The sequence below is a fragment of the Ambystoma mexicanum genome, chromosome 13, assembly GCF_040938575.1.
Source record: "Ambystoma mexicanum isolate Mex_15411 chromosome 13, UKY_AmexF1_1, whole genome shotgun sequence".
In the NCBI taxonomy this organism is placed as follows: domain Eukaryota; kingdom Metazoa; phylum Chordata; class Amphibia; order Caudata; family Ambystomatidae; genus Ambystoma; species Ambystoma mexicanum.
The window spans coordinates 358,011,907-358,037,768 of NC_090938.1; the positions used below are offsets into that span (position 1 = coordinate 358,011,907).

At 43.4% G+C, this 25,862-nt stretch overlaps 27 non-coding genes across 27 annotated transcripts; 6 read left to right on the forward strand and 21 right to left on the reverse strand.

Moving 5' to 3' along the window:
- Window positions 1-1,007: 1,007 nt before the first annotated feature.
- On the reverse strand, window positions 1,008-1,079 carry TRNAT-CGU (transfer RNA threonine (anticodon CGU)). The gene has a single exon. It is a non-coding gene; the product is annotated as a tRNA-Thr (tRNA).
- A 546-nt stretch (window positions 1,080-1,625) lies between these two features.
- Window positions 1,626-1,707, reverse strand: TRNAS-GCU (transfer RNA serine (anticodon GCU)). The gene has a single exon. It is a non-coding gene; the product is annotated as a tRNA-Ser (tRNA).
- A 687-nt stretch (window positions 1,708-2,394) lies between these two features.
- On the reverse strand, window positions 2,395-2,466 carry TRNAT-UGU (transfer RNA threonine (anticodon UGU)). Its single transcript has one exon. It is a non-coding gene; the product is annotated as a tRNA-Thr (tRNA).
- Window positions 2,467-3,488: 1,022 nt separating this feature from the next.
- On the forward strand, window positions 3,489-3,583 carry TRNAI-UAU (transfer RNA isoleucine (anticodon UAU)). Its single transcript has 2 exons — window positions 3,489-3,526; window positions 3,548-3,583. It is a non-coding gene; the product is annotated as a tRNA-Ile (tRNA).
- Window positions 3,584-5,071: 1,488 nt separating this feature from the next.
- Window positions 5,072-5,143, reverse strand: TRNAT-CGU (transfer RNA threonine (anticodon CGU)). Its single transcript has one exon. It is a non-coding gene; the product is annotated as a tRNA-Thr (tRNA).
- A 546-nt stretch (window positions 5,144-5,689) lies between these two features.
- TRNAS-GCU (transfer RNA serine (anticodon GCU)) lies at window positions 5,690-5,771 on the reverse strand. Its single transcript has one exon. It is a non-coding gene; the product is annotated as a tRNA-Ser (tRNA).
- Window positions 5,772-6,458: 687 nt separating this feature from the next.
- Window positions 6,459-6,530, reverse strand: TRNAT-UGU (transfer RNA threonine (anticodon UGU)). The gene has a single exon. It is a non-coding gene; the product is annotated as a tRNA-Thr (tRNA).
- A 465-nt stretch (window positions 6,531-6,995) lies between these two features.
- TRNAS-GCU (transfer RNA serine (anticodon GCU)) lies at window positions 6,996-7,072 on the reverse strand. Its single transcript has one exon. It is a non-coding gene; the product is annotated as a tRNA-Ser (tRNA).
- A 480-nt stretch (window positions 7,073-7,552) lies between these two features.
- TRNAI-UAU (transfer RNA isoleucine (anticodon UAU)) lies at window positions 7,553-7,647 on the forward strand. Its single transcript has 2 exons — window positions 7,553-7,590; window positions 7,612-7,647. It is a non-coding gene; the product is annotated as a tRNA-Ile (tRNA).
- Window positions 7,648-9,135: 1,488 nt separating this feature from the next.
- TRNAT-CGU (transfer RNA threonine (anticodon CGU)) lies at window positions 9,136-9,207 on the reverse strand. The gene has a single exon. It is a non-coding gene; the product is annotated as a tRNA-Thr (tRNA).
- Window positions 9,208-9,753: 546 nt separating this feature from the next.
- TRNAS-GCU (transfer RNA serine (anticodon GCU)) lies at window positions 9,754-9,835 on the reverse strand. Its single transcript has one exon. It is a non-coding gene; the product is annotated as a tRNA-Ser (tRNA).
- Window positions 9,836-10,522: 687 nt separating this feature from the next.
- Window positions 10,523-10,594, reverse strand: TRNAT-UGU (transfer RNA threonine (anticodon UGU)). The gene has a single exon. It is a non-coding gene; the product is annotated as a tRNA-Thr (tRNA).
- A 1,022-nt stretch (window positions 10,595-11,616) lies between these two features.
- Window positions 11,617-11,711, forward strand: TRNAI-UAU (transfer RNA isoleucine (anticodon UAU)). The gene is made up of 2 exons: window positions 11,617-11,654; window positions 11,676-11,711. It is a non-coding gene; the product is annotated as a tRNA-Ile (tRNA).
- A 730-nt stretch (window positions 11,712-12,441) lies between these two features.
- Window positions 12,442-12,523, reverse strand: TRNAS-GCU (transfer RNA serine (anticodon GCU)). The gene has a single exon. It is a non-coding gene; the product is annotated as a tRNA-Ser (tRNA).
- A 687-nt stretch (window positions 12,524-13,210) lies between these two features.
- Window positions 13,211-13,282, reverse strand: TRNAT-UGU (transfer RNA threonine (anticodon UGU)). The gene has a single exon. It is a non-coding gene; the product is annotated as a tRNA-Thr (tRNA).
- A 1,022-nt stretch (window positions 13,283-14,304) lies between these two features.
- On the forward strand, window positions 14,305-14,399 carry TRNAI-UAU (transfer RNA isoleucine (anticodon UAU)). The gene is made up of 2 exons: window positions 14,305-14,342; window positions 14,364-14,399. It is a non-coding gene; the product is annotated as a tRNA-Ile (tRNA).
- A 1,499-nt stretch (window positions 14,400-15,898) lies between these two features.
- TRNAT-CGU (transfer RNA threonine (anticodon CGU)) lies at window positions 15,899-15,970 on the reverse strand. Its single transcript has one exon. It is a non-coding gene; the product is annotated as a tRNA-Thr (tRNA).
- A 546-nt stretch (window positions 15,971-16,516) lies between these two features.
- Window positions 16,517-16,593, reverse strand: TRNAS-GCU (transfer RNA serine (anticodon GCU)). Its single transcript has one exon. It is a non-coding gene; the product is annotated as a tRNA-Ser (tRNA).
- A 480-nt stretch (window positions 16,594-17,073) lies between these two features.
- On the forward strand, window positions 17,074-17,168 carry TRNAI-UAU (transfer RNA isoleucine (anticodon UAU)). The gene is made up of 2 exons: window positions 17,074-17,111; window positions 17,133-17,168. It is a non-coding gene; the product is annotated as a tRNA-Ile (tRNA).
- Window positions 17,169-17,899: 731 nt separating this feature from the next.
- On the reverse strand, window positions 17,900-17,981 carry TRNAS-GCU (transfer RNA serine (anticodon GCU)). The gene has a single exon. It is a non-coding gene; the product is annotated as a tRNA-Ser (tRNA).
- A 1,377-nt stretch (window positions 17,982-19,358) lies between these two features.
- Window positions 19,359-19,430, reverse strand: TRNAT-CGU (transfer RNA threonine (anticodon CGU)). Its single transcript has one exon. It is a non-coding gene; the product is annotated as a tRNA-Thr (tRNA).
- A 546-nt stretch (window positions 19,431-19,976) lies between these two features.
- Window positions 19,977-20,058, reverse strand: TRNAS-GCU (transfer RNA serine (anticodon GCU)). The gene has a single exon. It is a non-coding gene; the product is annotated as a tRNA-Ser (tRNA).
- Window positions 20,059-20,745: 687 nt separating this feature from the next.
- Window positions 20,746-20,817, reverse strand: TRNAT-UGU (transfer RNA threonine (anticodon UGU)). Its single transcript has one exon. It is a non-coding gene; the product is annotated as a tRNA-Thr (tRNA).
- A 1,022-nt stretch (window positions 20,818-21,839) lies between these two features.
- Window positions 21,840-21,934, forward strand: TRNAI-UAU (transfer RNA isoleucine (anticodon UAU)). Its single transcript has 2 exons — window positions 21,840-21,877; window positions 21,899-21,934. It is a non-coding gene; the product is annotated as a tRNA-Ile (tRNA).
- A 1,499-nt stretch (window positions 21,935-23,433) lies between these two features.
- On the reverse strand, window positions 23,434-23,505 carry TRNAT-CGU (transfer RNA threonine (anticodon CGU)). Its single transcript has one exon. It is a non-coding gene; the product is annotated as a tRNA-Thr (tRNA).
- Window positions 23,506-24,051: 546 nt separating this feature from the next.
- TRNAS-GCU (transfer RNA serine (anticodon GCU)) lies at window positions 24,052-24,133 on the reverse strand. Its single transcript has one exon. It is a non-coding gene; the product is annotated as a tRNA-Ser (tRNA).
- Window positions 24,134-24,820: 687 nt separating this feature from the next.
- On the reverse strand, window positions 24,821-24,892 carry TRNAT-UGU (transfer RNA threonine (anticodon UGU)). Its single transcript has one exon. It is a non-coding gene; the product is annotated as a tRNA-Thr (tRNA).
- Window positions 24,893-25,862: the final 970 nt, after the last annotated feature.

Sequence of the window (25,862 nt, forward strand, 5' to 3'; positions counted from 1 at the left end):
GGAGCCATGAGAATTAGGAGTTGAAGGTTTTGCAGATCGAGATTGCTAAAGGGCTGGGCATTTGCACAGACCTCTCCATGCCTGATTGGTGCCGAAGGTTAGTTGCAAGTGGTCCCCTGCTCACCCTACCTTACACAGGGCCATGCCCAGTTAGGCCCCTCAGGGCTAGGCCCGGCAGGGCTAAGCCCAGCGTTTGTCAGGCGTTCGTCAGGCGAAGTGCCTGGACCCCTGCTCATCATACCTCAGAATCTGGTCTAGCTATTGCAGACATGGGGAATGGTGCTTATATCCCATTGACAGCGCCCACAAGCTGCATACTAATAGCCAATGATGTGTGAATGCGGTCAGGGTAGCAGACATATAGAACAATTGGGTGGGTTCACTTCCGAACTGGATGCACAGGAGCAGGAGAGAATGGCTGTTGGCGATGTATGCAACTTGCTCTGCGTGAACACATCTACCGACCCCTTCCCCTACACACACGGGCACATACACACACACACACACACATAGCCATTGGAGCTATGCAGAGCTAATCAGAAAGATTGGTAATCATTAGAACATGAAAGATATGTGTTCATTTTTTATTAAACTTGTGGACTCCCGCAGAAACGGAGGGACTCACATCTCTAATTGAGGCTTGCTTACCTCTATACAAATGTGTTTGCTGGCTGTCTTTCTTCAACTGGTATGTGCGGTTGTGTCTGTCTTTGTCTTTCAACACGCCTGGCACGTTTACATTATCAAAGAGATGATTGTATGGAGATGGGGAACACCCCTCCGTTGCATTGTGTACTTGAACAGTCTTTTCACCAAAGCAGCTACATGCGACATTGCAAGGTTTTTGTCAGTCTTTGCCTGAAAACATTAGGCCTTCCTCTCGAACTCTATTTCACTCCTTCTGTGGAAGACTTCAATTATGAGGATGCATCCCGTCATAAAAGGTTCTCTGTAGATGGTGCAACTCTGGCTTCTCTTCCCCGTGCTTTTTGAAAATAATCCGCCCGAGGCCCTGATGAGGTTTGAACTCATGACCCCTGGTTTACGAGACCAGTGCTCTGCCACTGAGCTACAAGGCCACCTGCTGCTTGCTCACAGCCAGCAACAGAAAGTGCAAAGAAACCATGGGTTTTACCTAGGTAGATCTCCAGGTATATGAATTTCTGGTTGTGTAAAAATGGCTGTATATCTCTGCATGTGTTCAGTACGTCATCATACATCTGATTTGCGAAAGCGTGTGTGCTTATGTTGGTGATACATTGTCGGTATGCGTTTGAGTATGTACTTTTACGGGTATGTATGTATTGAGTAGGATGCTGAACAGGTTCATGAGTTTAGATAGCAGGTCAGAATGATGGCAAAAGGAACATGTAAAAGGCAGACAACTAAAAGAAAAAAGAATTTGGGATGTAAGCTTGGGAGTTTACTAACTGTGCTGATTTTGGCTCCTATAATAGTAAAGAATGGAAACCTACGAGGAAAGTCTTTGACTAATTTCATTCTCCGCCTGCACCAATGAACTTATTTTTACATCTCTATTTCCATATCTGTACTCATTCCTGTCTTTCACAGGGAGGTTGAAAGACTTTGGTCTATGTTTAAATGCAGACTATAAAGAAAAAATACGACGAAGGTGGGATTCGAACCCACGCGTGCAGAGCACAATGGATTAGCAGTCCATCGCCTTAACCACTCGGCCACCTCGTCTGTTTGGGAACGGTGCTCGAGTCCCATGCTTAAAGAAGAGATAAAACAATGGTGGTGCAAAGTCAGTGAAAAATAGATCATGTTTGTCATAATAGAAACAAGATCGTTGACTCGTTCTTCCTTACCCGGCCATTGATAGATAAACACATCAAGTTGAAGTTCAGAAAAATATAACAAGAGCTCCTGGAGGGTTCACAACACTAATCCAGAGGAAGGTGCTTGAGCTTCCGTATGGCACACCATTAGTAGTAAAACCAGCATAACGCAAGCTCCAGTTTCCCAGTGTTTGGCATCATTCAACGTTTCCAGCCAAGATCAAAGTTCAGATGCTGCTGCTTCCTGTGATGTCATTGAATTTAAATAGTGAGTGATGGCAATAACCCTTTTCCAATTAAATTTTGCCACATCAACGTCCCTGAAAATAGAGAAAGGCGTGCAACCCAGAACCGCTGTACTGTTCAATAGAGTAAGGGCTTCACCGTGATCATCTGCATCTGTCATCACAAGATTATCAAGGTCTTTTTCTTGAAGAAATTAGGTCCAGAAAGCCGACCTTCCCCACAGACTATTCAGACACCTTGCGCTTGTGGCTTTGTTATAGGCCCGAATCCATTGGTAAAAGGTTGCACAGGTACAATGTGCAATATCAGTTCCTATTCAACAATGTTCAAGAAAATTACCATTTGGAGGCCCTGATGAGGATCGAACTCACGACCCCTGGTTTACAAGACCAGTGCTCTGCCACTGAGCTACAGAGCCCCTCAGGTTACGACGCATAACAGCAACACAACGAGCACACAACATGATGTTTACTGGGTAGACATATTTGAAGGGTGTGTGAGAATGTATGTATATGATTGTGATTTGACCTGTTTTTTTCTGGCCGATTTTTTGAGGAGCAGCTAATTTGTGCGTATTCCGTGCAATTTTAGGGTGACTAATGAGGAGATGTGATGCGTGAAAGTTGAAAAAAACATGTACATGGCAGCAGAGAGACAATATGGATATTACCTTTGCTTTTTTAAATTTCTATCCGGATTCTGGCTCAAAGGGTAGTCAAGCACAGCAGATTGCATTCCTGCCAGTAACACGACAACCTTGTTTGTGTCCTTCTTAATCAACTAACATGCATATTTTCACTTTTGTCTGTATGTTCTTTGAAAGCCAATGGCAATGGTGCTTAGAGCAATGCAGATGTTTAAAAAAGATTTCAAAAGTTAAAATCGACAAAGGTGGGATTCGAAACCACGCGTGTACAGCAGATTAGCAGTCCATCGCCTTAACCACTCGGCCACCTCGTCTACAGGGATTATGTTAGGCATTCAAGTCTTTACAGGTAATAACACAAACATCTTCAAAATAGAACCACAATGCGTTCCTTGTTGAGGTACATCCAGCCGTTTGCAGGAAAACTGCCTCACTTGCTGTTGAGAAAAATTCATCAAAGTCCTGGGGTGTTTATAGGCATCGCCAAGATGACATTGGGAGGTGTTTCAATTGACACGTGTTGAATATGAGGAAGAGCATCATGCTGGCTCCAGTGGCACTGCCTGCAGCATGACAAAAATGTAGAAGGGACATTTGACTGCACCATTGGCTGAACATCAGTGGCAAAGTGTATATCAGGCTAAAAGGTAAGCTCCAGTGGCACAATATGGGCACTACAAGGCACCCATAATTTGGTGTCAGCTAAAAAGACAATGCCAGAGCTTGTGGGTGCTTTTGTACACTTGTGTGTGTGTTTGTGGGTGTAGTTTCATGTCGAAAACCAAAACACAGCAGCTCCAGTGGCGCAATCGGTTAGCGCGCGGTACTTATACAGCAGTACATGCAGTGAGCAATGCCGAGGTTGTGAGTTCAAGCCTCACCTGGAGCAACTTTGGAACTTTTTACTAATTCACCTCAAAACTGAATTATTGAACCAATAAATGTTCTGGACATTTTTTGGTTCACCTCAAGGTTTCCTTGATTGTCAGTTAATGTTGTATGACAGCTCCTCTGCCTTTTAGACATGGAATACTCATTGCAAGTTATTTATGGGGTGTTTGCGCTTTAAATACAGCTACGGAGGGTTTTTGAAAATAGAACAGAAAATAAAAAATGTCAACTGTTATTATACTCCATTTTCTGCTGAGCACCACTTACGGAAGACATTTGTAAAGGTAGAAAAAGGGTTACTGGAGTAGGATCCAGGAGACAATATCAACTTACAAAGAATAATGTTGTCTATTTACTGCATTATCGCCTTTGAAGCAAACCTCTGAGAATAAATACCCTTTCACTAATCAGGCAGTCACTTTGATAAAATCAAGCAGAACAAGGATGCTGATAGGAACTCGCCTCATTTGCATATGGGCTAGGGCTTCTGGGAGCCATGAGAATTAGGAGTTGAAGGTTTTGCAGATCGAGATTGCTAAAGGGCTGGGCATTTGCACAGACCTCTCCATGCCTGATTGGTGCCGAAGGTTAGTTGCAAGTGGTCCCCTGCTCACCCTACCTTACACAGGGCCATGCCCAGTTAGGCCCCTCAGGGCTAGGCCCGGCAGGGCTAAGCCCGGCGTTTGTCAGGCGAAGTGCCTGGACCCCTGCTCATTATACCTCAGAATCTGGTCTAGCTATTGCAGACATGGGGAATGGTGCTTATATCCCATTGACAGCGCCCACAAGCTGCATACTAATAGCCAATGATGTGTGAATGCGGTCAGGGTAGCAGACATATAGAACAATTGGGTGGGTTCGCTTCCGAACTGGATGCACAGGAGCAGGAGAGAATGGCTGTTGGCGATGTATGCAACTTGCTCTGCGTGAACACATCTACCGACCCCTTCCCCTACACACACGGGCACATACACACACACACACACACATAGCCATTGGAGCTATGCAGAGCTAATCAGAAAGATTGGTAATCATTAGAACATGAAAGATATGTGTTCATTTTTTATTAAACTTGTGGACTCCCGCAGAAACGGAGGGACTCACATCTCTAATTGAGGCTTGCTTACCTCTATACAAATGTGTTTGCTGGCTGTCTTTCTTCAACTGGTATGTGCGGTTGTGTCTGTCTTTGTCTTTCAACACGCCTGGCACGTTTACATTATCAAAGAGATGATTGTATGGAGATGGGGAACACCCCTCCGTTGCATTGTGAACTTGAACAGTCTTTTCACCAAAGCAGCTACATGCGACATTGCAAGGTTTTTGTCAGTCTTTGCCTGAAAACATTAGGCCTTCCTCTCGAACTCTATTTCACTCCTTCTGTGGAAGACTTCAATTATGAGGATGCATCCCGTCATAAAAGGTTCTCTGTAGATGGTGCAACTCTGGCTTCTCTTCCCCGTGCTTTTTGAAAATAATCCACCTGAGGCCCTGATGAGGTTTGAACTCATGACCCCTGGTTTACGAGACCAGTGCTCTGCCACTGAGCTACAAGGCCACCTGCTGCTTGCTCACAGCCAACAACAGAAAGTGCAAAGAAACCATGGGTTTTACCTAGGTAGATCTCCAGGTATATGAATTTCTGGTTGTGTAAAAATGGCTGTATATCTCTGCATGTGTTCAGTACGTCATCATACATCTGATTTGCGAAAGCGTGTGTGCTTATGTTGGTGATACATTGTCGGTATGCGTTTGAGTATGTACTTTTACGGGTATGTATGTATTGAGTAGGATGCTGAACAGGTTCATGAGTTTAGATAGCAGGTCAGAATGATGGCAAAATGAACATGTAAAAGGCAGACAACTAAAAGAAAAAAGAATTTGGGATGTAAGCTTGGGAGTTTACTAACTGCGCTGATTTTGGCTCCTATAATAGTAAAGAATGGAAACCTACGAGGAAAGTCTTTGACTAATTTCATTCTCCGCCTGCACCAATGAACTTATTTTTACATCTCTATTTCCATATCTGTACTCATTCCTGTCTTTCACAGGGAGGTTGAAAGACTTTGGTCTATGTTTAAATGCAGACTATAAAGAAAAAATACGACGAAAGTGGGATTCGAACCCACGCGTGCAGAGCACAATGGATTAGCAGTCCATCGCCTTAACCACTCGGCCACCTCGTCTGTTTGGGAACGATGCTCGAATCCCATGCTTAAAGAAGAGATAAAACAATGGTGGTGCAAAGTCAGTGAAAAATAGATCATGTTTGTCATAATAGAAACAAGATCGTTGACTCGTTCTTCCTTACCCGGCCATTGATAGATAAACACATCAAGTTGAAGTTCAGAAAAATATAACAAGAGCTCCTGGAGGGTTCACAACACTAATCCAGAGGAAGGTGCTTGAGCTTCCGTATGGCACACCATTAGTAGTAAAACCAGCATAACGCAAGCTCCAGTTTCCCAGTGTTTGGCATCATTCAACGTTTCCAGCCAAGATCAAAGTTCAGATGCTGCTGCTTCCTGTGATGTCATTGAATTTAAATAGTGAGTGATGGCAATAACCCTTTTCCAATTAAATTTTGCCACATCAACGTCCCTGAAAATAGAGAAAGGCGTGCAACCCAGAACCGCTGTACTGTTCAATAGAGTAAGGGCTTCACCGTGATCATCTGCATCTGTCATCACAAGATTATCAAGGTCTTTTTCTTGAAGAAATTAGGTCCAGAAAGCCGACCTTCCCCACAGACTATTCAGACACCTTGCGCTTGTGGCTTTGTTATAGGCCCGAATCCATTGGTAAAAGGTTGCACAGGTACAATGTGCAATATCAGTTCCTATTCAACAATGTTCAAGAAAATTACCATTTGGAGGCCCTGATGAGGATCGAACTCACGACCCCTGGTTTACAAGACCAGTGCTCTGCCACTGAGCTACAGAGCCCCTCAGGTTACGACGCATAACAGCAACACAACGAGCACACAACATGATGTTTACTGGGTAGACATATTTGAAGGGTGTGTGAGAATGTATGTATATGATTGTGATTTGACCTGTTTTTTTCTGGCCGATTTTTTGAGGAGCAGCTAATTTGTGCGTATTCCGTGCAATTTTAGGGTGACTAATGAGGAGATGTGATGCGTGAAAGTTGAAAAAAACATGTACATGGCAGCAGAGAGACAATATGGATATTACCTTTGCTTTTTTAAATTTCTATCCGGATTCTGGCTCAAAGGGTAGTCAAGCACAGCAGATTGCATTCCTGCCAGTAACACGACAACCTTGTTTGTGTCCTTCTTAATCAACTAACATGCATATTTTCACTTTTGTCTGTATGTTCTTTGAAAGCCAATGGCAATGGTGCTTAGAGCAATGCAGATGTTTAAAAAAGATTTCAAAAGTTAAAATCGACAAAGGTGGGATTCGAAACCACGCGTGTACAGTAGATTAGCAGTCCATCGCCTTAACCACTCGGCCACCTCGTCTACAGGGATTATGTTAGGCATTCAAGTCTTTACAGGTAATAACACAAACATCTTCAAAATAGAACCACAATGCGTTCCTTGTTGAGGTACATCCAGCCGTTTGCAGGAAAACTGCCTCACTTGCTGTTGAGAAAAATTCATCAAAGTCCTGGGGTGTTTATAGGCATCGCCAAGATGACATTGGGAGGTGTTTCAATTGACACGTGTTGAATATGAGGAAGAGCATCATGCTGGCTCCAGTGGCACTGCCTGCAGCATGACAAAAATGTAGAAGGGACATTTGACTGCACCATTGGCTGAACATCAGTGACAAAGTGTATATCAGGCTAAAAGGTAAGCTCCAGTGGCACAATATGGGCACTACAAGGCACCCATAATTTGGTGTCAGCTAAAAAGACAATGCCAGAGCTTGTGGGTGCTTTTGTACACTTGTGTGTGTGTTTGTGGGTGTAGTTTCATGTCGAAAACCAAAACACAGCAGCTCCAGTGGCGCAATCGGTTAGCGCGCGGTACTTATACAGCAGTACATGCAGTGAGCAATGCCGAGGTTGTGAGTTCAAGCCTCACCTGGAGCAACTTTGGAACTTTTTATTAATTCACCTCAAAACTGAATTATTGAACCAATAAATGTTCTGGACATTTTTTGGTTCACCTCAAGGTTTCCTTGATTGTCAGTTAATGTTGTATGACAGCTCCTCTGCCTTTTAGACATGGAATACTCATTGCAAGTTATTTATGGGGTGTTTGCGCTTTAAATACAGCTACGGAGGGTTTTTGAAAATAGAACAGAAAATAAAAAATGTCAACTGTTATTATACTCCATTTTCTGCTGAGCACCACTTACGGAAGACATTTGTAAAGGTAGAAAAAGGGTTACTGGAGTAGGATCCAGGAGACAATATCAACTTACAAAGAATAATGTTGTCTATTTACTGCATTATCGCCTTTGAAGCAAACCTCTGAGAATAAATACCCTTTCACTAATCAGGCAGTCACTTTGATAAAATCAAGCAGAACAAGGATGCTGATAGGAACTCGCCTCATTTGCATATGGGCTAGGGCTTCTGGGAGCCATGAGAATTAGGAGTTGAAGGTTTTGCAGATCGAGATTGCTAAAGGGCTGGGCATTTGCACAGACCTCTCCATGCCTGATTGGTGCCGAAGGTTAGTTGCAAGTGGTCCCCTGCTCACCCTACCTTACACAGGGCCATGCCCAGTTAGGCCCCTCAGGGCTAGGCCCGGCAGGGCTAAGCCCGGCGTTTGTCAGGCGAAGTGCCTGGACCCCTGCTCATCATACCTCAGAATCTGGTCTAGCTATTGCAGACATGGGGAATGGTGCTTATATCCCATTGACAGCACCCACAAGCTGCATACTAATAGCCAATGATGTGTGAATGCGGTCAGGGTAGCAGACATATAGAACAATTGGGTGGGTTCGCTTCCGAACTGGATGCACAGGAGCAGGAGAGAATGGCTGTTGGCGATGTATGCAACTTGCTCTGCGTGAACACATCTACTGACCCCTTCCCCTACACACACGGGCACATACACACACACACACACACATAGCCATTGGAGCTATGCAGAGCTAATCAGAAAGATTGGTAATCATTAGAACATGAAAGATATGTGTTCATTTTTTAATAAACTTGTGGACTCCCGCAGAAACGGAGGGACTCACATCTCTAATTGAGGCTTGCTTACCTCTATACAAATGTGTTTGCTGGCTGTCTTTCTTCAACTGGTATGTGCGGTTGTGTCTGTCTTTGTCTTTCAACACGCCTGGCACGTTTACATTATCAAAGAGATGATTGTATGGAGATGGGGAACACCCCTCCGTTGCATTGTGAACTTGAACAGTCTTTTCACCAAAGCAGCTACATGCGACATTGCAAGGTTTTTGTCAGTCTTTGCCTGAAAACATTAGGCCTTCCTCTCGAACTCTATTTCACTCCTTCTGTGGAAGACTTCAATTATGAGGATGCATCCCGTCATAAAAGGTTCTCTGTAGATGGTGCAACTCTGGCTTCTCTTCCCCGTGCTTTTTGAAAATAATCCGCCCGAGGCCCTGATGAGGTTTGAACTCATGACCCCTGGTTTACGAGACCAGTGCTCTGCCACTGAGCTACAAGGCCACCTGCTGCTTGCTCACAGCCAACAACAGAAAGTGCAAAGAAACCATGGGTTTTACCTAGGTAGATCTCCAGGTATATGAATTTCTGGTTGTGTAAAAATGGCTGTATATCTCTGCATGTGTTCAGTACGTCATCATACATCTGATTTGCGAAAGCGTGTGTGCTTATGTTGGTGATACATTGTCGGTATGCGTTTGAGTATGTACTTTTACGGGTATGTATGTATTGAGTAGGATGCTGAACAGGTTCATGAGTTTAGATAGCAGGTCAGAATGATGGCAAAAGGAACATGTAAAAGGCAGACAACTAAAAGAAAAAAGAATTTGGGATGTAAGCTTGGGAGTTTACTAACTGCGCTGATTTTGGCTCCTATAATAGTAAAGAATGGAAACCTACGAGGAAAGTCTTTGACTAATTTCATTCTCCGCCTGCACCAATGAACTTATTTTTACATCTCTATTTCCATATCTGTACTCATTCCTGTCTTTCACAGGGAGGTTGAAAGACTTTGGTCTATGTTTAAATGCAGACTATAAAGAAAAAATACGATGAAGGTGGGATTCGAACCCACGCGTGCAGAGCACAATGGATTAGCAGTCCATCGCCTTAACCACTCGGCCACCTCGTCTGTTTGGGAACGGTGCTCGAGTCCCATGCTTAAAGAAGAGATAAAACAATGGTGGTGCAAAGTCAGTGAAAAATAGATCATGTTTGTCATAATAGAAACAAGATCGTTGACTCGTTCTTCCTTACCCGGCCATTGATAGATAAACACATCAAGTTGAAGTTCAGAAAAATATAACAAGAGCTCCTGGAGGGTTCACAACACTAATCCAGAGGAAGGTGCTTGAGCTTCCGTATGGCACACCATTAGTAGTAAAACCAGCATAACGCAAGCTCCAGTTTCCCAGTGTTTGGCATCATTCAACGTTTCCAGCCAAGATCAAAGTTCAGATGCTGCTGCTTCCTGTGATGTCATTGAATTTAAATAGTGAGTGATGGCAATAACCCTTTTCCAATTAAATTTTGCCACATCAACGTCCCTGAAAATAGAGAAAGGCGTGCAACACAGAACCGCTGTACTGTTCAATAGAGTAAGGGCTTCACCGTGATCATCTGCATCTGTCATCACAAGATTATCAAGGTCTTTTTCTTGGAAAAATTAGGTCCAGAAAGCCGACCTTCCCCACAGACTATTCAGACACCTTGCGCTTGTGGCTTTGTTATAGGCCCGAATCCATTGGTAAAAGGTTGCACAGGTACAATGTGCAATATCAGTTCCTATTCAACAATGTTCAAGAAAATTACCATTTGGAGGCCCTGATGAGGATCGAACTCACGACCCCTGGTTTACAAGACCAGTGCTCTGCCACTGAGCTACAGAGCCCCTCAGGTTACGACACATAACAGCAACACAACGAGCACACAACATGATGTTTACTGGGTAGACATATTTGAAGGGTGTGTGAGAATGTATGTATATGATTGTGATTTGACCTGTTTTTTTCTGGCCGATTTTTTGAGGAGCAGCTAATTTGTGCGTATTCCGTGCAATTTTAGGGTGACTAATGAGGAGATGTGATGCGTGAAAGTTGAAAAAAACATGTACATGGCAGCAGAGAGACAATATGGATATTACCTTTGCTTTTTTAAATTTCTATCCGGATTCTGGCTCAAAGGGTAGTCAAGCACAGCAGATTGCATTCCTGCCAGTAACACGACAACCTTGTTTGTGTCCTTCTTAATCAACTAACATGCATATTTTCACTTTTGTCTGTATGTTCTTTGAAAGCCAATGGCAATGGTGCTTAGAGCAATGCAGATGTTTAAAAAAGATTTCAAAAGTTAAAATCGACAAAGGTGGGATTCGAAACCACGCGTGTACAGCAGATTAGCAGTCCATCGCCTTAACCACTCGGCCACCTCGTCTACAGGGATTATGTTAGGCATTCAAGTCTTTACAGGTAATAACACAAACATCTTCAAAATAGAACCACAATGCGTTCCTTGTTGAGGTACATCCAGCCGTTTGCAGGAAAACTGCCTCACTTGCTGTTGAGAAAAATTCATCAAAGTCCTGGGGTGTTTATAGGCATCGCCAAGATGACATTGGGAGGTGTTTCAATTGACACGTGTTGAATATGAGGAAGAGCATCATGCTGGCTCCAGTGGCACTGCCTGCAGCATGACAAAAATGTAGAAGGGACATTTGACTGCACCATTGGCTGAACATCAGTGGCAAAGTGTATATCAGGCTAAAAGGTAAGCTCCAGTGGCACAATATGGGCACTACAAGGCACCCATAATTTGGTGTCAGCTAAAAAGACAATGCCAGAGCTTGTGGGTGCTTTTGTACACTTGTGTGTGTGTTTGTGGGTGTAGTTTCATGTCGAAAACCAAAACACAGCAGCTCCAGTGGCGCAATCGGTTAGCGCGCGGTACTTATACAGCAGTACATGCAGTGAGCAATGCCGAGGTTGTGAGTTCAAGCCTCACCTGGAGCAACTTTGGAACTTTTTACTAATTCACCTCAAAACTGAATTATTGAACCAATAAATGTTCTGGACATTTTTTGGTTCACCTCAAGGTTTCCTTGATTGTCAGTTAATGTTGTATGACAGCTCCTCTGCCTTTTAGACATGGAATACTCATTGCAAGTTATTTATGGGGTGTTTGCGCTTTAAATACAGCTACGGAGGGTTTTTGAAAATAGAACAGAAAATAAAAAATGTCAACTGTTATTATACTCCATTTTCTGCTGAGCACCACTTACGGAAGACATTTGTATGGCTGTATATCTCTGCATGTGTTCAGTACGTCATCATACATCTGATTTGCGAAAGCGTGTGTGCTTATGTTGGTGATACATTGTCGGTATGCGTTTGAGTATGTACTTTTACGGGTATGTATGTATTGAGTAGGATGCTGAACAGGTTCATGAGTTTAGATAGCAGGTCAGAATGATGGCAAAAGGAACATGTAAAAGGCAGACAACTAAAAGAAAAAAGAATTTGGGATGTAAGCTTGGGAGTTTACTAACTGCGCTGATTTTGGCTCCTATAATAGTAAAGAATGGAAACCTACGAGGAAAGTCTTTGACTAATTTCATTCTCCGCCTGCACCAATGAACTTATTTTTACATCTCTATTTCCATATCTGTACTCATTCCTGTCTTTCACAGGGAGGTTGAAAGACTTTGGTCTATGTTTAAATGCAGACTATAAAGAAAAAATACGACGAAGGTGGGATTCGAACCCACGCGTGCAGAGCACAATGGATTAGCAGTCCATCGCCTTAACCACTCGGCCACCTCGTCTGTTTGGGAACGGTGCTCGAGTCCCATGCTTAAAGAAGAGATAAAACAATGGTGGTGCAAAGTCAGTGAAAAATAGATCATGTTTGTCATAATAGAAACAAGATCGTTGACTCGTTCTTCCTTACCCGGCCATTGATAGATAAACACATCAAGTTGAAGTTCAGAAAAATATAACAAGAGCTCCTGGAGGGTTCACAACACTAATCCAGAGGAAGGTGCTTGAGCTTCCGTATGGCACACCATTAGTAGTAAAACCAGCATAACGCAAGCTCCAGTTTCCCAGTGTTTGGCATCATTCAACGTTTCCAGCCAAGATCAAAGTTCAGATGCTGCTGCTTCCTGTGATGTCATTGAATTTAAATAGTGAGTGATGGCAATAACCCTTTTCCAATTAAATTTTGCCACATCAACGTCCCTGAAAATAGAGAAAGGCGTGCAACCCAGAACCGCTGTACTGTTCAATAGAGTAAGGGCTTCACCGTGATCATCTGCATCTGTCATCACAAGATTATCAAGGTCTTTTTCTTGAAGAAATTAGGTCCAGAAAGCCGACCTTCCCCACAGACTATTCAGACACCTTGCGCTTGTGGCTTTGTTATAGGCCCGAATCCATTGGTAAAAGGTTGCACAGGTACAATGTGCAATATCAGTTCCTATTCAACAATGTTCAAGAAAATTACCATTTGGAGGCCCTGATGAGGATCGAACTCACGACCCCTGGTTTACAAGACCAGTGCTCTGCCACTGAGCTACAGAGCCCCTCAGGTTACGACGCATAACAGCAACACAACGAGCACACAACATGATGTTTACTGGGTAGACATATTTGAAGGGTGTGTGAGAATGTATGTATATGATTGTGATTTGACCTGTTTTTTTCTGGCCGATTTTTTGAGGAGCAGCTAATTTGTGCGTATTCCGTGCAATTTTAGGGTGACTAATGAGGAGATGTGATGCGTGAAAGTTGAAAAAAACATGTACATGGCAGCAGAGAGACAATATGGATATTACCTTTGCTTTTTTAAATTTCTATCCGGATTCTGGCTCAAAGGGTAGTCAAGCACAGCAGATTGCATTCCTGCCAGTAACACGACAACCTTGTTTGTGTCCTTCTTAATCAACTAACATGCATATTTTCACTTTTGTCTGTATGTTCTTTGAAAGCCAATGGCAATGGTGCTTAGAGCAATGCAGATGTTTAAAAAAGATTTCAAAAGTTAAAATCGACAAAGGTGGGATTCGAAACCACGCGTGTACAGCAGATTAGCAGTCCATCGCCTTAACCACTCGGCCACCTCGTCTACAGGGATTATGTTAGGCATTCAAGTCTTTACAGGTAATAACACAAACATCTTCAAAATAGAACCACAATGCGTTCCTTGTTGAGGTACATCCAGCCGTTTGCAGGAAAACTGCCTCACTTGCTGTTGAGAAAAATTCATCAAAGTCCTGGGGTGTTTATAGGCATCGCCAAGATGACATTGGGAGGTGTTTCAATTGACACGTGTTGAATATGAGGAAGAGCATCATGCTGGCTCCAGTGGCACTGCCTGCAGCATGACAAAAATGTAGAAGGGACATTTGACTGCACCATTGGCTGAACATCAGTGGCAAAGTGTATATCAGGCTAAAAGGTAAGCTCCAGTGGCACAATATGGGCACTACAAGGCACCCATAATTTGGTGTCAGCTAAAAAGACAATGCCAGAGCTTGTGGGTGCTTTTGTACACTTGTGTGTGTGTTTGTGGGTGTAGTTTCATGTCGAAAACCAAAACACAGCAGCTCCAGTGGCGCAATCGGTTAGCGCGCGGTACTTATACAGCAGTACATGCAGTGAGCAATGCCGAGGTTGTGAGTTCAAGCCTCACCTGGAGCAACTTTGGAACTTTTTACTAATTCACCTCAAAACTGAATTATTGAACCAATAAATGTTCTGGACATTTTTTGGTTCACCTCAAGGTTTCCTTGATTGTCAGTTAATGTTGTATGACAGCTCCTCTGCCTTTTAGACATGGAATACTCATTGCAAGTTATTTATGGGGTGTTTGCGCTTTAAATACAGCTACGGAGGGTTTTTGAAAATAGAACAGAAAATAAAAAATGTCAACTGTTATTATACTCCATTTTCTGCTGAGCACCACTTACGGAAGACATTTGTAAAGGTAGAAAAAGGGTTACTGGAGTAGGATCCAGGAGACAATATCAACTTACAAAGAATAATGTTGTCTATTTACTGCATTATCGCCTTTGAAGCAAACCTCTGAGAATAAATACCCTTTCACTAATCAGGCAGTCACTTTGATAAAATCAAGCAGAACAAGGATGCTGATAGGAACTCGCCTCATTTGCATATGGGCTAGGGCTTCTGGGAGCCATGAGAATTAGGAGTTGAAGGTTTTGCAGATCGAGATTGCTAAAGGGCTGGGCATTTGCACAGACCTCTCCATGCCTGATTGGTGCCGAAGGTTAGTTGCAAGTGGTCCCCTGCTCACCCTACCTTACACAGGGCCATGCCCAGTTAGGCCCCTCAGGGCTAGGCCCGGCAGGGCTAAGCCCAGCGTTTGTCAGGCGTTCGTCAGGCGAAGTGCCTGGACCCCTGCTCATCATACCTCAGAATCTGGTCTAGCTATTGCAGACATGGGGAATGGTGCTTATATCCCATTGACAGCGCCCACAAGCTGCATACTAATAGCCAATGATGTGTGAATGCGGTCAGGGTAGCAGACATATAGAACAATTGGGTGGGTTCGCTTCCGAACTGGATGCACAGGAGCAGGAGAGAATGGCTGTTGGCGATGTATGCAACTTGCTCTGCGTGAACACATCTACCGACCCCTTCCCCTACACACACGGGCACATACACACACACACACACACATAGCCATTGGAGCTATGCAGAGCTAATCAGAAAGATTGGTAATCATTAGAACATGAAAGATATGTGTTCATTTTTTAATAAACTTGTGGACTCCCGCAGAAACGGAGGGACTCACATCTCTAATTGAGGCTTGCTTACCTCTATACAAATGTGTTTGCTGGCTGTCTTTCTTCAACTGGTATGTGCGGTTGTGTCTGTCTTTGTCTTTCAACACGCCTGGCACGTTTACATTATCAAAGAGATGATTGTATGGAGATGGGGAACACCCCTCCGTTGCATTGTGAACTTGAACAGTCTTTTCACCAAAGCAGCTACATGCGACATTGCAAGGTTTTTGTCAGTCTTTGCCTGAAAACATTAGGCCTTCCTCTCGAACTCTATTTCACTCCTTCTGTGGAAGACTTCAATTATGAGGATGCATCCCGTCATAAAAGGTTCTCTGTAGATGGTGCAACTCTGGCTTCTCTTCCCCGTGCTTTTTGAAAATAATCCGCCCGAGGCCCTGATGAGGTTTGAACTCATGACCCCTGGTTTACGAGACCAGTGCTCTGCCACTGAGCTACAAGGCCACCTGCTGCTTGCTCACAGCCAACAACAGAAAGTGCAAAGAAACCATGGGTTTTACCTAGGTAGATCTCCAGGTATATGAATTTCTGGTTGTGTAAAAATGGCTGTATATCTCTGCATGTGTTCAGTACGTCATCATACATCGGATTTGCGAAAGCGTGTGTGCTTATGTTGGTGATACATTGTCGGTATGCGTTTGAGTATGTACTTTTACGGGTATGTATGTATTGAGTAGGATGCTGAACAGGTTCATGAGTTTAGATAGCAGGTCAGAATGATGGCAAAAGGAACATGTAAAAGGCAGACAACTAAAAGAAAAAAGAATTTGGGATGTAAGCTTGGGAGTTTACTAACTGCGCTGATTTTGGCTCCTATAATAGTAAAGAATGGAAACCTACGAGGAAAGTCTTTGACTAATTTCATTCTCCGCCTGCACCAATGAACTTATTTTTACATCTCTATTTCCATATCTGTACTCATTCCTGTCTTTCACAGGGAGGTTGAAAGACTTTGGTCTATGTTTAAATGCAGACTATAAAGAAAAAATACGACGAAGGTGGGATTCGAACCCACGCGTGTACAGCAGATTAGCAGTCCATCGCCTTAACCACTCGGCCACCTCGTCTACAGGGATTATGTTAGGCATTCAAGTCTTTACAGGTAATAACACAAACATCTTCAAAATAGAACCACAATGCGTTCCTTGTTGAGGTACATCCAGCCGTTTGCAGGAAAACTGCCTCACTTGCTGTTGAGAAAAATTCATCAAAGTCCTGGGGTGTTTATAGGCATCGCCAAGATGACATTGGGAGGTGTTTCAATTGACACGTGTTGAATATGAGGAAGAGCATCATGCTGGCTCCAGTGGCACTGCCTGCAGCATGACAAAAATGTAGAAGGGACATTTGACTGCACCATTGGCTGAACATCAGTGGCAAAGTGTATATCAGGCTAAAAGGTAAGCTCCAGTGGCACAATATGGGCACTACAAGGCACCCATAATTTGGTGTCAGCTAAAAAGACAATGCCAGAGCTTGTGGGTGCTTTTGTACACTTGTGTGTGTGTTTGTGGGTGTAGTTTCATGTCGAAAACCAAAACACAGCAGCTCCAGTGGCGCAATCGGTTAGCGCGCGGTACTTATATAGCAGTACATGCAGTGAGCAATGCCGAGGTTGTGAGTTCAAGCCTCACCTGGAGCAACTTTGGAACTTTTTACTAATTCACCTCAAAACTGAATTATTGAACCAATAAATGTTCTGGACATTTTTTGGTTCACCTCAAGGTTTCCTTGATTGTCAGTTAATGTTGTATGACAGCTCCTCTGCCTTTTAGACATGGAATACTCATTGCAAGTTATTTATGGGGTGTTTGCGCTTTAAATACAGCTACGGAGGGTTTTTGAAAATAGAACAGAAAATAAAAAATGTCAACTGTTATTATACTCCATTTTCTGCTGAGCACCACTTACGGAAGACATTTGTATGGCTGTATATCTCTGCATGTGTTCAGTACGTCATCATACATCTGATTTGCGAAAGCGTGTGTGCTTATGTTGGTGATACATTGTCGGTATGCGTTTGAGTATGTACTTTTACGGGTATGTATGTATTGAGTAGGATGCTGAACAGGTTCATGAGTTTAGATAGCAGGTCAGAATGATGGCAAAAGGAACATGTAAAAGGCAGACAACTAAAAGAAAAAAAGAATTTGGGATGTAAGCTTGGGAGTTTACTAACTGCGCTGATTTTGGCTCCTATAATAGTAAAGAATGGAAACCTACGAGGAAAGTCTTTGACTAATTTCATTCTCCGCCTGCACCAATGAACTTATTTTTACATCTCTATTTCCATATCTGTACTCATTCCTGTCTTTCACAGGGAGGTTGAAAGACTTTGGTCTATGTTTAAATGCAGACTATAAAGAAAAAATACGATGAAGGTGGGATTCGAACCCACGCGTGCAGAGCACAATGGATTAGCAGTCCATCGCCTTAACCACTCGGCCACCTCGTCTGTTTGGGAACGGTGCTCGAGTCCCATGCTTAAAGAAGAGATAAAACAATGGTGGTGCAAAGTCAGTGAAAAATAGATCATGTTTGTCATAATAGAAACAAGATCGTTGACTCGTTCTTCCTTACCCGGCCATTGATAGATAAACACATCAAGTTGAAGCTCAGACATTTGTAAAGGTAGAAAAAGGGTTACTGGAGTAGGATCCAGGAGACAATATCAACTTACAAAGAATAATGTTGTCTATTTACTGCATTATCGCTTTGAAGCAAACCTCTGAGAATAAATACCCTTTCACTAATCAGGCAGTCACTTTGATAAAATCAAGCAGAACAAGGATGCTGATAGGAACTCGCCTCATTTGCATATGGGCTAGGGCTTCTGGGAGCCATGAGAATTAGGAGTTGAAGGTTTTGCAGATCGAGATTGCTAAAGGGCTGGGCATTTGCACAGACCTCTCCATGCCTGATTGGTGCCGAAGGTTAGTTGCAAGTGGTCCCCTGCTCACCCTACCTTACACAGGGCCATGCCCAGTTAGGCCCCTCAGGGCTAGGCCCGGCAGGGCTAAGCCCGGCGTTTGTCAGGCGAAGTGCCTGGACCCCTGCTCCTCATACCTCAGAATCTGGTCTAGCTATTGCAGACATGGGGAATGGTGCTTATATCCCATTGACAGCGCCCACAAGCTGCATACTAATAGCCAATGATGTGTGAATGCGGTCAGGGTAGCAGACATATAGAACAATTGGGTGGGTTCGCTTCCGAACTGGATGCACAGGAGCAGGAGAGAATGGCTGTTGGCGATGTATGCAACTTGCTCTGCGTGAACACATCTACCGACCCCTTCCCCTACACACACGGGCACATACACACACACACACACACATAGCCATTGGAGCTATGCAGAGCTAATCAGAAAGATTGGTAATCATTAGAACATGAAAGATATGTGTTCATTTTTTAATAAACTTGTGGACTCCCGCAGAAACGGAGGGACTCACATCTCTAATTGAGGCTTGCTTACCTCTATACAAATGTGTTTGCTGGCTGTCTTTCTTCAACTGGTATGTGCGGTTGTGTCTGTCTTTGTCTTTCAACACGCCTGGCACGTTTACATTATCAAAGAGATGATTGTATGGAGATGGGGAACACCCCTCCGTTGCATTGTGAACTTGAACAGTCTTTTCACCAAAGCAGCTACATGCGACATTGCAAGGTTTTTGTCAGTCTTTGCCTGAAAACATTAGGCCTTCCTCTCGAACTCTATTTCACTCCTTCTGTGGAAGACTTCAATTATGAGGATGCATCCCGTCATAAAAGGTTCTCTGTAGATGGTGCAACTCTGGCTTCTCTTCCCCGTGCTTTTTGAAAATAATCCGCCCGAGGCCCTGATGAGGTTTGAACTCATGACCCCTGGTTTACGAGACCAGTGCTCTGCCACTGAGCTACAAGGCCACCTGCTGCTTGCTCACAGCCAACAACAGAAAGTGCAAAGAAACCATGGGTTTTACCTAGGTAGATCTCCAGGTATATGAATTTCTGGTTGTGTAAAAATGGCTGTATATCTCTGCATGTGTTCAGTACGTAATCATACATCTGATTTGCGAAAGCGTGTGTGCTTATGTTGGTGATACATTGTCGGTATGCGTTTGAGTATGTACTTTTACGGGTATGTATGTATTGAGTAGGATGCTGAACAGGTTCATGAGTTTAGATAGCAGGTCAGAATGATGGCAAAAGGAACATGTAAAAGGCAGACAACTAAAAGAAAAAAGAATTTGGGATGTAAGCTTGGGAGTTTACTAACTGCGCTGATTTTGGCTCCTATAATAGTAAAGAATGGAAACCTACGAGGAAAGTCTTTGACTAATTTCATTCTCCGCCTGCACCAATGAACTTATTTTTACATCTCTATTTCCATATCTGTACTCATTCCTGTCTTTCACAGGGAGGTTGAAAGACTTTGGTCTATGTTTAAATGCAGACTATAAAGAAAAAATACGAAGAAGGTGGGATTCGAACCCACGCGTGCAGAGCACAATGGATTAGCAGTCCATCGCCTTAACCACTCGGCCACCTCGTCTGTTTGGGAACGGTGCTCGAGTCCCATGCTTAAAGAAGAGATAAAACAATGGTGGTGCAAAGTCAGTGAAAAATAGATCATGTTTGTCATAATAGAAACAAGATCGTTGACTCGTTCTTCCTTACCCGGCCATTGATAGATAAACACATCAAGTTGAAGTTCAGAAAAATATAACAAGAGCTCCTGGAGGGTTCACAACACTAATCCAGAGGAAGGTGCTTGAGCTTCCGTATGGCACACCATTAGTAGTAAAACCAGCATAACGCAAGCTCCAGTTTCCCAGTGTTTGGCATCATTCAACGTTTCCAGCCAAGATCAAAGTTCAGATGCTGCTGCTTCCTGTGATGTCATTGAATTTAAATAGTGAGTGATGGCAATAACCCTTTTCCAATTAAATTTTGCCACATCAACGTCCCTGAAAATAGAGAAAGGCGTGCAACCCAGAACCGCTGTACTGTTCAATAGAGTAAGGGCTTCACCGTGATCATCTGCATCTGTCATCACAAGATTATCAAGGTCTTTTTCTTGAAGAAATTAGGTCCAGAAAGCCGACCTTCCCCACAGACTATTCAGACACCTTGCGCTTGTGGCTTTGTTATAGGCCCGAATCCATTGGTAAAAGGTTGCACAGGTACAATGTGCAATATCAGTTCCTATTCAACAATGTTCAAGAAAATTACCATTTGGAGGCCCTGATGAGGATCGAACTCATGACCCCTGGTTTACAAGACCAGTGCTCTGCCACTGAGCTACAGAGCCCCTCAGGTTACGACGCATAACAGCAACACAACGAGCACACAACATGATGTTTACTGGGTAGACATATTTGAAGGGTGTGTGAGAATGTATGTATATGATTGTGATTTGACCTGTTTTTTTCTGGCCGATTTTTTGAGGAGCAGCTAATTTGTGCGTATTCCGTGCAATTTTAGGGTGACTAATGAGGAGATGTGATGCGTGAAAGTTGAAAAAAACATGTACATGGCAGCAGAGAGACAATATGGATATTACCTTTGCTTTTTTAAATTTCTATCCGGATTCTGGCTCAAAGGGTAGTCAAGCACAGCAGATTGCATTCCTGCCAGTAACACGACAACCTTGTTTGTGTCCTTCTTAATCAACTAACATGCATATTTTCACTTTTGTCTGTATGTTCTTTGAAAGCCAATGGCAATGGTGCTTAGAGCAATGCAGATGTTTAAAAAAGATTTCAAAAGTTAAAATCGACAAAGGTGGGATTCGAAACCACGCGTGTACAGCAGATTAGCAGTCCATCGCCTTAACCACTCGGCCACCTCGTCTACAGGGATTATGTTAGGCATTCAAGTCTTTACAGGTAATAACACAAACATCTTCAAAATAGAACCACAATGCGCTGCTTGTTGAGGTACATCCAGCCGTTTGCAGGAAAACTGCCTCACTTGCTGTTGAGAAAAATTCATCAAAGTCCTGGGGTGTTTATAGGCATCGCCAAGATGACATTGGGAGGTGTTTCAATTGACACGTGTTGAATATGAGGAAGAGCATCATGCTGGCTCCAGTGGCACTGCCTGCAGCATGACAAAAATGTAGAAGGGACATTTGACTGCACCATTGGCTGAACATCAGTGGCAAAGTGTATATCAGGCTAAAAGGTAAGCTCCAGTGGCACAATATGGGCACTACAAGGCACCCATAATTTGGTGTCAGCTAAAAAGACAATGCCAGAGCTTGTGGGTGCTTTTGTACACTTGTGTGTGTGTTTGTGGGTGTAGTTTCATGTCGAAAACCAAAACACAGCAGCTCCAGTGGCGCAATCGGTTAGCGCGCGGTACTTATACAGCAGTACATGCAGTGAGCAATGCCGAGGTTGTGAGTTCAAGCCTCACCTGGAGCAACTTTGGAACTTTTTACTAATTCACCTCAAAACTGAATTATTGAACCAATAAATGTTCTGGACATTTTTTGGTTCACCTCAAGGTTTCCTTGATTGTCAGTTAATGTTGTATGACAGCTCCTCTGCCTTTTAGACATGGAATACTCATTGCAAGTTATTTATGGGGTGTTTGCGCTTTAAATACAGCTACGGAGGGTTTTTGAAAATAGAACAGAAAATAAAAAATGTCAACTGTTATTATACTCCATTTTCTGCTGAGCACCACTTACGGAAGACATTTGTAAAGGTAGAAAAAGGGTTACTGGAGTAGGATCCAGGAGACAATATCAACTTACAAAGAATAATGTTGTCTATTTACTGCATTATCGCCTTTGAAGCAAACCTCTGAGAATAAATACCCTTTCACTAATCAGGCAGTCACTTTGATAAAATCAAGCAGAACAAGGATGCTGATAGGAACTCGCCTCATTTGCATATGGGCTAGGGCTTCTGGGAGCCATGAGAATTAGGAGTTGAAGGTTTTGCAGATCGAGATTGCTAAAGGGCTGGGCATTTGCACAGACCTCTCCATGCCTGATTGGTGCCGAAGGTTAGTTGCAAGTGGTCCCCTGCTCACCCTACCTTACACAGGGCCATGCCCAGTTAGGCCCCTCAGGGCTAGGCCCGGCAGGGCTAAGCCCAGCGTTTGTCAGGCGTTCGTCAGGCGAAGTGCCTGGACCCCTGCTCATCATACCTCAGAATCTGGTCTAGCTATTGCAGACATGGGGAATGGTGCTTATATCCCATTGACAGCGCCCACAAGCTGCATACTAATAGCCAATGATGTGTGAATGCGGTCAGGGTAGCAGACATATAGAACAATTGGGTGGGTTCGCTTCCGAACTGGATGCACAGGAGCAGGAGAGAATGGCTGTTGGCGATGTATGCAACTTGCTCTGCGTGAACACATCTACCGACCCCTTCCCCTACACACACGGGCACATACACACACACACACACACATAGCCATTGGAGCTATGCAGAGCTAATCAGAAAGATTGGTAATCATTAGAACATGAAAGATATGTGTTCATTTTTTAATAAACTTGTGGACTCCCGCAGAAACGGAGGGACTCACATCTCTAATTGAGGCTTGCTTACCTCTATACAAATGTGTTTGCTGGCTGTCTTTCTTCAACTGGTATGTGCGGTTGTGTCTGTCTTTGTCTTTCAACACGCCTGGCACGTTTACATTATCAAAGAGATGATTGTATGGAGATGGGGAACACCCCTCCGTTGCATTGTGAACTTGAACAGTCTTTTCACCAAAGCAGCTACATGCGACATTGCAAGGTTTTTGTCAGTCTTTGCCTGAAAACATTAGGCCTTCCTCTCGAACTCTATTTCACTCCTTCTGTGGAAGACTTCAATTATGAGGATGCATCCCGTCATAAAAGGTTCTCTGTAGATGGTGCAACTCTGGCTTCTCTTCCCCGTGCTTTTTGAAAATAATCCGCCCGAGGCCCTGATGAGGTTTGAACTCATGACCCCTGGTTTACGAGACCAGTGCTCTGCCACTGAGCTACAAGGCCACCTGCTGCTTGCTCACAGCCAACAACAGAAAGTGCAAAGAAACCATGGGTTTTACCTAGGTAGATCTCCAGGTATATGAATTTCTGGTTGTGTAAAAATGGCTGTATATCTCTGCATGTGTTCAGTACGTCATCATACATCGGATTTGCGAAAGCGTGTGTGCTTATGTTGGTGATACATTGTCGGTATGCGTTTGAGTATGTACTTTTACGGGTATGTATGTATTGAGTAGGATGCTGAACAGGTTCATGAGTTTAGATAGCAGGTCAGAATGATGGCAAAAGGAACATGTAAAAGGCAGACAACTAAAAGAAAAAAGAATTTGGGATGTAAGCTTGGGAGTTTACTAACTGCGCTGATTTTGGCTCCTATAATAGTAAAGAATGGAAACCTACGAGGAAAGTCTTTGACTAATTTCATTCTCCGCCTGCACCAATGAACTTATTTTTACATCTCTATTTCCATATCTGTACTCATTCCTGTCTTTCACAGGGAGGTTGAAAGACTTTGGTCTATGTTTAAATGCAGACTATAAAGAAAAAATACGACGAAGGTGGGATTCGAACCCACGCGTGCAGAGCACAATGGATTAGCAGTCCATCGCCTTAACCACTCGGCCACCTCGTCTGTTTGGGAACGGTGCTCGAGTCCCATGCTTAAAGAAGAGATAAAACAATGGTGGTGCAAAGTCAGTGAAAAATAGATCACGTTTGTCATAATAGAAACAAGATCGTTGACTCGTTCTTCCTTACCCGGCCATTGATAGATAAACACATCAAGTTGAAGTTCAGAAAAATATAACAAGAGCTCCTGGAGGGTTCACAACACTAATCCAGAGGAAGGTGCTTGAGCTTCCGTATGGCACACCATTAGTAGTAAAACCAGCATAACGCAAGCTCCAGTTTCCCAGTGTTTGGCATCATTCAACGTTTCCAGCCAAGATCAAAGTTCAGATGCTGCTGCTTCCTGTGATGTCATTGAATTTAAATAGTGAGTGATGGCAATAACCCTTTTCCAATAAAATTTTGCCACATCAACGTCCCTGAAAATAGAGAAAGGCGTGCAACCCAGAACCGCTGTACTGTTCAATAGAGTAAGGGCTTCACCGTGATCATCTGCATCTGTCATCACAAGATTATCAAGGTCTTTTTCTTGAAGAAATTAGGTCCAGAAAGCCGACCTTCCCCACAGACTATTCAGACACCTTGCGCTTGTGGCTTTGTTATAGGCCCGAATCCATTGGTAAAAGGTTGCACAGGTACAATGTGCAATATCAGTTCCTATTCAACAATGTTCAAGAAAATTACCATTTGGAGGCCCTGATGAGGATCGAACTCACGACCCCTGGTTTACAAGACCAGTGCTCTGCCACTGAGCTACAGAGCCCCTCAGGTTACGACGCATAACAGCAACACAACGAGCACACAACATGATGTTTACTGGGTAGACATATTTGAAGGGTGTGTGAGAATGTATGTATATGATTGTGATTTGACCTGTTTTTTTCTGGCCGATTTTTTGAGGAGCAGCTAATTTGTGCGTATTCCGTGCAATTTTAGGGTGACTAATGAGGAGATGTGATGCGTGAAAGTTGAAAAAAACATGTACATGGCAGCAGAGAGACAATATGGATATTACCTTTGCTTTTTTAAATTTCTATCCGGATTCTGGCTCAAAGGGTAGTCAAGCACAGCAGATTGCATTCCTGCCAGTAACACGACAACCTTGTTTGTGTCCTTCTTAATCAACTAACATGCATATTTTCACTTTTGTCTGTATGTTCTTTGAAAGCCAATGGCAATGGTGCTTAGAGCAATGCAGATGTTTAAAAAAGATTTCAAAAGTTAAAATCGACAAAGGTGGGATTCGAAACCACGCGTGTACAGCAGATTAGCAGTCCATCGCCTTAACCACTCGGCCACCTCGTCTACAGGGACTATGTTAGGCATTCAAGTCTTTACAGGTAATAACACAAACATCTTCAAAATAGAACCACAATGCGTTCCTTGTTGAGGTACATCCAGCCGTTTGCAGGAAAACTGCCTCACTTGCTGTTGAGAAAAATTCATCAAAGTCCTGGGGTGTTTATAGGCATCGCCAAGATGACATTGGGAGGTGTTTCAATTGACACGTGTTGAATATGAGGAAGAGCATCATGCTGGCTCCAGTGGCACTGCCTGCAGCATGACAAAAATGTAGAAGGGACATTTGACTGCACCATTGGCTGAACATCAGTGGCAAAGTGTATATCAGGCTAAAAGGTAAGCTCCAGTGGCACAATATGGGCACTACAAGGCACCCATAATTTGGTGTCAGCTAAAAAGACAATGCCAGAGCTTGTGGGTGCTTTTGTACA